This window comes from Mesoplodon densirostris, chromosome 10 (genome assembly GCF_025265405.1).
Source record: "Mesoplodon densirostris isolate mMesDen1 chromosome 10, mMesDen1 primary haplotype, whole genome shotgun sequence".
NCBI classification, from domain to species: domain Eukaryota; kingdom Metazoa; phylum Chordata; class Mammalia; order Artiodactyla; family Ziphiidae; genus Mesoplodon; species Mesoplodon densirostris.
Window position 1 is genome coordinate 47,239,674 of NC_082670.1, and position 10,876 is coordinate 47,250,549.

Here is a 10,876-nt window from a genome sequence, read left to right on the forward strand (position 1 = left end):
GCATCTGGGAATTACAAAACTCAAAGGGAAAGTGCAGGGAGAAATCTCTGTGTTCCCTTTGGAAAAGAGCTTGAAGGGAAACGTTGTTTTCCTCACTGGGATTTAGAGCGTTGCAGGCTCTATTGTGGCAGGGAAACACTGTTGTTCCATATCTTCTCTTCTTAACACAATCCACTTCTTGTCAGAGAAACAGGCAGTCCCCAGGTACAAAGCAACCTGTTGCAATGCGGTGCTTAAACTCCAGCAAGCGTTTATGATGTCATAGGCCACTAGGCTGTGCACTAGATTCTAAGATGTAGGCGACGGAGTGCCCGACACTTCTAGGACCTGTAAGCCACGTTCAGTTGAGGAGAACTATATGCCAGAAGAAGCGCAATGGAGTCCTTCTTTCCTTAAGCCACTAGAACCTGTAAATGTGAACAGCAGATGTATCTCCCTTCTACCGCACCTGGGAAGTACAAAACTCAAAGGGAAAGTGCAGGGAGAATGCTCTGTGTTCCCTTTGGAAAAGAGCTTGAAGGGAAATGTTTTTTCCGCATGGGAATTTACAGCGTTGCAGGCTCAATTGTGGCAGGGAAACACTGTTGTTCCATATCTTCTCTTCTTAACACAATCCATTTCTCGTCACAGAAATAGGCAGGCCCCAGATCCAAGGCAGCCTGTGTCAAAGCGGTGTTTAAACTCCAGCAAGCGTTTAGGGTGTCATAGGCCACTAGGCTGTGCACTAGATTCTAAGACGTAGGCGACGGAGGGCCCGACACTTCTGGGCCCTGTAAGCCACGTTCAGTTGAGGAGAAGTATATGCCAAAAGAAGGGCAATGGTGACCTCCTTTTCCTAAGCCACTAGAAACTGTAAATGTGAACAGCAGATGTATCTCCCTTCTACCGCACCTGGGAAGTACAAAACACAGAACGAAGGCGCAGGGGGAATGCTTTGTGGTCCTTGTGGAGAAGAGGGCTTGAAAAGTGACCTGAAAACGTTCAGCGTTTTCGGAAGCCACTAGAAGGTGTCAATGTGAACAACAGAAGTATCTACCTTCTACAGCACCGGAAAGCCCCAAAGACCACAGGAGGGCAAAGGGAGAGTGCTTTGTGGTCCCTTTGGAAAACAGGGTTTGAAGGGATTCACTAAGGATTGTTAGTGAATAGGTAAACCACATGGGACGACTAGCATCGAGCTCAAGCTCTCTGTTTCTCGTCACACAGAGAGGCAGGCCGCAGGTCCAAGGCAGCGTGTGTCAAAGCGGTGCTTTAAATGCAGGAAGATTTTACGGTGTCTTAGGCCATGTGCCTATGCACTAGGATGCAACATGTAAACGACGGACTGCCTGACACTACTGGGATCTGTAAGCCACTCTCAGTTGAGGACAACGATATATGCCAAAAGAAGGACAATGGAGGCCTTCTTTCCTTAAACCTCTAGAACGTGTAAATGTGAACATCAAAAGTATCTCCCTTCTACCTAACCTGGGAAGTACAAAACTCAAAGGGAAAGTGCAGGGAGAATGCTCTGTGTTCCCTTTGGAAAAGAGAGCTTGAAGGGAAACGTTGTTTTCCTCACTGGGATTTAGAGCGTTGCAGGCTCAATTGTGGCAGGGAAACACTGTTGTTCCATATATTCTTTTCTTAACACAATCCATTTCTCGTCACAGAAATAGGCAGGCCCCAGAGCCAAGGCAGCCTGTGTCAAAGCGGTGCCTAAACTCCAGCAAGCGTTTATGGTGTCATAGGCCACTAGGCTGTGCACTAGATTCTAAGATGTAGGCGAAGGACTGCCCGTCAGTTCTGGGACCTGTAAGCCACGTTCAGTTTAGGAGAACTATATGCCAGAAGAAGCGCAATGGAGTCCTTCTTTCCTTAAGCCACTAGAACGTGTAAATGTGAACAGCAGATGTATCTCCCTTCTACCGCACCTGGGAAGTACAAAACTCAAAGGGAAAGTGCAGGGAGAATGCTCTGTGTTCCCTTTGGAAAAGAGCTTGAAGGGAAACGTTGTTTTCCTCACTGGAATTTACATCGTTGCTGGCTCAATGGTGGCAGGGAAACACTGTTGTTCCATATCTTCCCTTCTTAACACAATCCATTTCTCGTCACAGAAATAGGCAGGCCCCAGAGCCAAGGCAGCCTGTGTCAAAGCGGTGCCTAAACTCCAGCAAGCGTTTATGGTGTCATAGGCCACTAGGCTGTGCACTAGATTCTAAGATGTAGGCGAAGGACTGCCCGTCAGTTCTGGGACCTGTAAGCCACGTTCAGTTGAGGAGAACTATATGCCAGAAGAAGCGCAATGGAGTCCTTCTTTCCTTAAGCCACTAGAACGTGTAAATGTGAACCGCAGTTGTATCTCCCATCTACAGCACCTTGGAAGTACAAAACTCAAAGGGAAAGTGCAGGGAGAATGCTCTGTGTTCCCTTTGGAAAAGAGCTTGAAGGGAAACGTTGTTTTCCTCACTGGGATTTAGAGCGTTGCGGGCTCAATTGTGGCAGGGAAACACTGTTGTTCCATATCTTCTCTTCTTAACACAATCCATTTCTCGTCACAGAAATAGGCAGGCCCCAGAGCCAAGGCAGCCTGTGTCAAAGCGGTGCCTAAACTCCAGCAAGCGTTTATGGTGTCATAGGCCACTAGGCTGTGCACTAGATTCTAAGATGTAGGCGAAGGACTGCCCGTCAGTTCTGGGACCTGTAAGCCACGTTCAGTTGAAGAGAACTATATGCCAGAAGAAGCGCAATGGAGTCCTTCTTTCCTTAAGCCACTGGAATGTGTAAATGTGAACAGCAGATGTATCTCCCTTCTACCGCACCTGGGAAGTACAAAACTCAAAGGGAAAGTGCAGGGAGAAATCTCTGTGTTCCCTTTGGAAAAGAGCTTGAAGGGAAACGTTGTTTTCCTCACTGGGATTTAGAGCGTTGCAGGCTCAATTGTGGCAGGGAAACACTGTTGTTCCATATCTTCTCTTCTTAACACAATCCATTTATCGTCACAGAAATAGGTAGGCCCCAGATCCAAGGCAGCCTGTGTCAAAGCGGTGCCTAAACTCCATCAAGCGTTTATGGTGTCATAGGCCACTAGGCTGTGCACTAGATTCTAAGATGTAGGCGACGGAGTGCCCGACACTTCTGGGCCCTGTAAGCCACGTTCAGTTGAGGAGAACTATATGCCAAAAGAAGGGCAATGGAGACTTTCTTTTCTTAAGCCACTAGAAGCTGTAAATGTGAACAGCAGATGTATCTGCCTTCTACCTCACCTGGGAAGTACAAAACACAGAACGAAGGCGCAGGGGGAATGCTTTGTGGTCCTTGTGGAGAAGAGGGCTTGAAAAGTGACCTGAAAACGTTCAGCGTTTTCGGAAGCCACTAGAAGGTGTCAATGTGAACAACAGAAGTATCTACCTTCTACAGCACCGGGAAGCCCCAAAGACCACAGGAAGGCAAAGGGAGAGTGCTTTGTGGTCCCTTTGGAAAACAGGGTTTGAAGGGATTCACTAAGGATTGTTAGTGAATAGGTAAACCACATGGGATGACTAGCATCGAGCTCAAGCTCTCTGTTTCTCATCACACAAAGAGGCAGGCCGCAGGTCCAAGGCAGCGTGTGTCAAAGCGGTGCTTTAAATGCAGGAAGCTTTTACGGTGTCTTAGGCCATGTGCCTCTGCACTAGGATGCAACATGTAAACGACGGACTGCCTGACACTACTGGGATCTGTAAGCCACTTTGAGTTGAGGACATCTATATGCCAAAAGAAGGACAATGGTGGCCTTCTTTCCTTAAGCCACTAAAACGGGTAAATGTGAACAGTAAAAGTATCTCCCTTCTACCGCACCTGGGAAGTACAAAACTCAAAAGGAAAGTGCAGGGAGAATGCTCTGTGTTCCCTTTGGAAAAGAGAGCTTGAAGGGAAACTTTTTATCCTCACTGGGATTTAGAGGATGCAGGCTCAACTGTGGCAGGAAAACACTGTTTTTCCATATCTTCTCTTCTTAACACAATCCAGTTCTCGTCAGAGAAATAGGCAGGCCCCAGATCCAAGGCAGCCTGTGTCAAAGCGGTGCATAAACTCCAGCAAGCGTTTATGGTGTCATAGGCCACTAGTCTGTGCACTAGATTCTAAGATGTAGGCGACCGAGTGCCCGACACTTCTGGGCCCTGTAAGCCACGTTCAGTTGAGGAGATCTATATGCCAAAAGAAGCGCAATGGAGTCCTTCTTTCCTTAAGCCACTAGAAGCTGTAAATGTGAACAGCAGATGTATCTCCCTTCTACCGCACCTGGGAAGTACAAAACTCAAAGGGAAAGTGCAGGGAGAATGCTCTGTGTTCCCTTTGGAAAAGAGCTTGAAGGGAAATGTTTTTTCCTCATGGGAATTTACAGCGTTGCAGGCTCAATTGTGGCAGGGAAACACTGTTGTTCCATATCTTCTCTTCTTAACACAATCCATTTCTCGTCACAGAAATAGGCAGGCCCGAGATCCAAGGCAGCCTGTGTCAAAGCGGTGCTTAAACTCCAGCAAGCGTTTATGGTGTCATAGGCCACTAGGCTGTGCACTAGATTCTAAGACGTAGGCGACGGAGTGCCCGACACTTCTGGGCCCTGTGAGCCACGTTCAGTTGAGGAGAAGTATATGCCAAAAGAAAGGCAATGGAGACCTTCTTTTCTTAAGCCACTAGAAACTGTAAATGTGAACAGCAGATGTATCTCCCTTCTACCGCACCTGGGAAGTACAAAACACAGAACGAAGGCGTAGGGGGAATGCTCTGTGGTCCTTGTGGAGAAGAGCGCTTGAAAAGTGACCTGAAAACGTTCAGCGTTTTCGGAAGCCACTAGAAGGTGTCCATGTGAACAAAAAAAGTATCTACCTTCTACAGCACCGGGAAGCCCCAAAGACCACAGGAGGGCAAAGGGAGAGTGCTTTGTGGTCCCTTTGGAAAACAGGGTTTGAAGGGATTCACTAAGGATTGTTAGTGAATAGGTAAACCACATGGTACGAGTAGCATCGAGCTCAAGCTCTCTGTTTCTCGTCACACAGAGAGGCAGGCCTCAGGTCCAAGGCAGCGTGTGTCAAAGCAGTGCTTTAAATGCAGGAAGATTTTACGGTGTCTTAGGCCATGTGCTTATGCACTAGGATGCAACATGTAAACGACGGACTGCCTGACACTACTGGGATCTGTAAGCCACTCTCAGTTGAGGACAACTATATATGCCAAAAGAAGGACAATGGAGGCCTTCTTTCCTAAAACCTCTAGAACGGGTAAATGTGAACATCAAAAGTATCTCCCTTCTACCGCACCTGGGAAGTACAAAACTCAAAGGGAAAGTGCAGGGAGAATGCTCTGTGTTCCCTTTGGAAAAGAGCTTGAAGGGAAACGTTGTTTTCCTCAGTGGGATTTAGAGCGTTACAGGCTCAATTGTGGCAGGGAAACACTGTTGTTCCAGATCTTCTTTTCTTTTTTTTTTTTTTTATTTTTTATTTTTATTTTTTTTTATTTTTTATTATTATTATTTTTTTATTTTACAAATTTAATCAGTTATACATATACATATGTACCCATATCCCCTCCCTTTTGCGTCTCCCTCCCACCCTCCCTATCCCACCCCTCCAGGCAGTCACAAAGAACCGAGCTGATCTCCCTGTGCTATGTGGCTGCTTCCCACTAGCTATCTACCTTACGTTTGGTAGTGTACATATGTCCGTGCCGCTCTTTCACTTTGTCACAGCTTACCCTTCACCCTCCCCATATCCTCAAGTCCATGCTCTAGTAGGTCTGTGTCTTTATTCCTGTCTTACCGCTATGTTCTTGATGACATTTTTTTCTTAAATTCCATATATATGTGTCAGCATACAGTATTTGTCTTTCTCTTTCTGACTTACTTCACTGTGTATGACAGACTCTAGGTCCATCCACCTCATTACAAATAGCTCAATTTCATTTCTTTTTATGGCTGAGTAATATTCCATTGTATATATGTGCCACATCTTCTTTATCCATTCATCCGATGATGGACACTTAGGTTGTTTCCATCTCCGGGCTACTGTAAATAGGGCTGCTATGAACATTTTGGTACATGTCTCTTTTTGAATTATGGTTTTCTCAGGGTATATGCCCAGTAGTGGGATTGCTGGGTCATATGGTAGTTCTATTTGTAGTTTTTTAAGGAACCTCCATACCGTTCTCCATAGTGGCTGTACCAATTCACATTCCCACCAGCAGTGCAAGAGCGTTCCCTTTTTTCCACACCCTCTCCAGCATTTATTGTTTCTAGATTTTTTGATGATGGCCATTCTGACTGGTGTGAGATGATATCTCATTGTAGTTTTGATTTGCATTTCTCTAATGAGTAAAGATGTTGAGCATCCTTTCATGTGTTTGTTGGCTGTCTGTATATCTTCTGTGGAGAAATGTCTATTTAGGTCTTCTGCCCATTTTTGGATTGGGTTCTTTGTTTTTTTGCTATTGAGCTGCATGAGCTGCTTATAAATTTTGGAGATTAATCCTTTGTCAGTTGCTTCATTTGCAAATATTTTCTCCCATTCTGAGGGTTGTCTTTTCGTCTTGTTTATGGTTTCCTTTGCTGTGCAAAAGCTTTGAAGTTTCATTAGGTCCCATGTGTTTATTCTTGTCTTTATTTCCATTTCTCTAGGAGGTGGGTCGAAAAGGATCTTGCTGTGATTTATGTCATAGAGTGTTCTGCCTATGTTTTCCTCTAGGAGTTTGATAGTGTCTGGCCTTACATTTAGGTCTTTAATCCATTTCGAGCTAATTTTTGTGTATGGTGTTAGGGAGTGATCTAATCTCATACTTTTACATGTCCCTGTCCAGTTTTCCCAGCACCACTTATTGAAGAGACTGTCCTTTCTCCACTGTACATTCCTGCCTCCTTTATCAAAGATAAGGTGACCATATGTCCGTGGGTTTATCTCTGGGCTTTCTATCCTGTTCCATTGATCTATCTTTCTGTTCTTGTGCCAGTACTACACTGTCTTGATTACTGTAGCTTTGTAGTATAGTCTGAAGTCAGGGAGCCTGATTCCTCCAGCTCCGTTTTTCGTTCTCAAGATTGCTTTGGCTATTCGGGGTCTTTTGTGTTTCCATACAAATTGTGAAATTTTTTGTTCTAGTTCTGTGAAAAATGCCATTGGTAGTTTGATAGGTATTGCATTGAATCTGTAGATTGCTTTGGGTAGTAGAGTCATTTTCACAATGTTGATTCTTCCAATCCAAGAACATGGTACATCTATCCATCTATTTGTATCATCTTTAATTTCTTTCATCAGTGTCTTATAATTTTCTGCATACAGGTCTTTTGTCTCCTTAGGTAGGTTTATTCCTAGATATTTTATTCTTTTTGTTGCGATGGTAAATGGGAGTGTTTCCTTGATTTCACTTTCAGATTTTTCATCATGAGTATATAGGAATGCCAGAGATTTCTGTGCATTAATTTTGTATCCTGCAACTTTACCAAATTCATTGATTAGCTCTAGTAGTTTTCTGGTAGCATCTTTAGGATTCTCTATGTATAGTATCATGTCATCTGCAAACAGTGACAGCTTTACTTCTTCTTTTCCCATTTGGATTCCTTTTATTTCCTTTTCTTCTCTGATTGCTGTGGCTAAAACTTCCAAAACTATGTTGAATAAGAGTGGTGAGAGTGGGCAACCTTGTCTTGTTCCTGATCTTAGTGGAAATGGTTTCAGTTTTTCACCATTGAGGACGATGCTGGCTGTGGGTTTGTCATATATGGCCTTTATTATGTTGAGGAAAGTTCCCTCTATGCCTACTTTCTGCAGGGTTTTTATCATAAATGGGTGTTGAATTTTGTCGAAAGCTTTCTCTGCATCTATTGAGATGATCATATGGTTTTTCTCCTTCAGTTTGTTAATATGGTGTATCACATTGATTGATTTGCGTATATTGAAGAATCCTTGCATTCCTGGAATAAACCCCACTTGATCATGGTGTATGATCCTTTTAATGTGCTGTTGAATTCTGTTTGCTAGTATTTTGGTGAGGATTTTTGCATCTATGTTCATCAGTGATATTGGCCTGTAGTTTTCTTTCTTTGTGACATCCTTGTCTGGTTTTGGTATCAAGGTGATGGTGGCCTCGTAGAATGAGTTTGGGAGTGTTCCTCCCTCTGCTATATTTTGGAAGAGTTTGAGAAGGATAGGTGTTAGCTCTTCTCTAAATGCTTGATAGAATTCGCCTGTGAAGCCATCTGGTCCTGGGCTTTTGTTTGTTGGAAGATTTTTAATCACAGTTTCAATTTCAGTGCTTGTGATTGGTCTGTTCATATTTTCTATTTCTTCCTGATTCAGTCTTGGCAGGTTGTGCATTTCTAAGAATTTGTTCATTTCTTCCAGGTTGTCCATTTTATTGGCATAGAGTTGCTTATAGTAATCTCTCATGATCTTTTGTTTTTCTGCAGTGTCTGTTGTTATTTCTCCTTTTTCATTTCTAATTCTATTGATTTGAGTCTTCTCCCTTTTTTTCTTGATGAGTCTGGCTAATGGTTTATCAATTTTGTTTATCTTCTCAAAGAACCAGCTTTTAGTTTTATTGATCTTTGCTATCGTTTCCTTCATTTCTTTTTCATTTATTTCTGATCTGATTTTTATTATTTCTTTCCTTCTGCTAACTTTGGGATGTTTTTGTTCTTCTTTCTCTAATTGCTTTAGGTGCAAGTTTAGGTTGTTTATTCGAGATATTTCCTGTTTCTTAAGGTGGGATTGTATTGCCATAAACTTCCCTCTTAGAACTGCTTTTGCTGCATCCCATAGGTTTTGGGTCGTCGTGTCTCCATTGTCATTTGTTTCTAGGTATTTTTTAATTTCCTCTTTGATTTCTTCAGTGATCACTTCGTTATTAAGTAGTGTATTGTTTAGCCTCCATGTGTTTGTATGTTTTACAGCTCTTTTCCTGTAATTGATGTCTAGTCTCATAGCATTGTGGTCGGAAAAGATACTTGATACAATTTCAATTTTCTTAAATTTACCAAGGCTTGGTTTGTGACCCAAGATATGATCTATCCTGGAGAATGTTCCATGAGCACTTGAGAAAAATGTGTATTCTGTTGTTTTTGGATGGAATGTCCTATAAATATCAATTAAGTCCATCTTGTTTAATGTATCATTTAAAGCTTGTGTTTCCTTATTTATTTTCATTTTGGATGACCTGTCCATTGGTGAAAGTGGGGTGTTAAAGTCCCCTACTATGATTGTGTTACTGTCGATTTCTCCTTTTATGGTTGTTAATATTTCTCTTATGTATTGAGGTGCTCCTATGTTTGGTGCATAAATATTTACAATTGTTATATCTTCTTCTTGGATTGATCCCTTGATCATTATGTAGTGTCCTTCTTTGTCTCTTCTAGTAGTCTTTATTTTAAAGTCTATTTTGTCTGATATGAGAATTGCTACTCCAGCTTTCTTTTGGTTTCCATTTGCATGGAATATCTTTTTCCATCCCCTTACTTTCAGTCTGTATGTGTCTCTAGGTCTGAAGTGGGTCTCTTGTAGACAGCATATATATGGGTCTTGTTTTTGTATCCATTCAGCCAGTCTGTGTCTTTTGGTGGGAGCATTTAGTCCATTTACATTTAAGGTAATTATTGATATGTATGTTCCTATTCCCATTTTCTTAATTGTTTTGGGTTCGTTATTGTAGTTCTTTTCCTTCTGTTGTGTTTCTTGCCTAGAGAAGTTCCTTTAGCATTTGTTGTAAAGCTGGTTTGGTGGTGCTGAACTCTCTCAGCTTTTGCTTGTCTGTAAAGGTTTTAATTTCTCCATCAAATCTGAATGAGATCCTTGCTGGGTAGAGTAATCTTGGTTGCAGGTTTTTCTCCTTCATCACTTTAAGTATGTCCTGCCACTCCCTTCTGGCTTGTAGAGTTTCTGCTGAGAGATCAGCTGTTATCCTGATGGGGATTCCCTTGTGTGTTATTTGTTGTTTTTCCCTTGCTGCTTTTAATAGGATTTCTTTGTGTTTAATTTTTGACAGTTTGATTAATATGTGTCTTGGTGTATTTCTCCTTGGATTTATTCTGTATGGGACTCTCTGTGCCTCCTGGACTTGATTAACTATTTCCTTTCCCATATTAGGGAAGTTTTCAACTATAATCTCTTCAAATATTTTCTCAGTCCCTTTCTTTTTCTCTTCTTCTTCTGGAACCCCTATAATTCGAATGTTGGTGCGTTTAATGTTGTCCCAGAGGTCTCTGAGACTGTCCTCTGTTCTTTTCATTCTTTTTTCTTTATTTTGCTCTGCAGCAGTTATTTCCACTATTTTATCTTCCACCTCACTTATCCGTTCTTCTGCCTCAGTTATTCTGCTATTGATCCCATCTAGAGTATTTTTTATTTCATTTATTGTGTTTTTAATTGATGCTTGATTCGTCTTTAGTTCTTCTAGGTCCTTGTTAACTGTTTCTTGCATTTTGTCTATTCTATTTCCAAGATTTTGGATCATCTTTACCATCATTATTCTGAATTCTTTTTCAGATAGACTGCCTATTACCTCTTCATTTGTTAGGTCTGGTGGGTTTTTATCTTGCTCCTTCTCCTGCTGTGTGTTTTTCTGTTTTCTCATTTTGCTTATGTTACTGTGTTTGGGGTCTCCTTTTTGCAGGCTGCAGGTTCGTAGTTCCCATTGTTTTTGGTGTCTGTCCCCAGTGGCTAAGGTTGGTTTAGTGGGTTGTGTAGGCTTCTTGGTGGAGGGGACTACTGCCTGTGTTCTGGTGGATGAGGCTGGATCTTGTCTTTCTGGTGGGCAGGTCCACGTCTGGTGGTGTGTTTTGGGGTGTTTGCGGACTTTTTATGATTTGAGGCAGCCTCTCAGCTAATGGGTGGCGTTGTGTTCCTGTCTTGCTAGTTGTTTGGCATAGGGT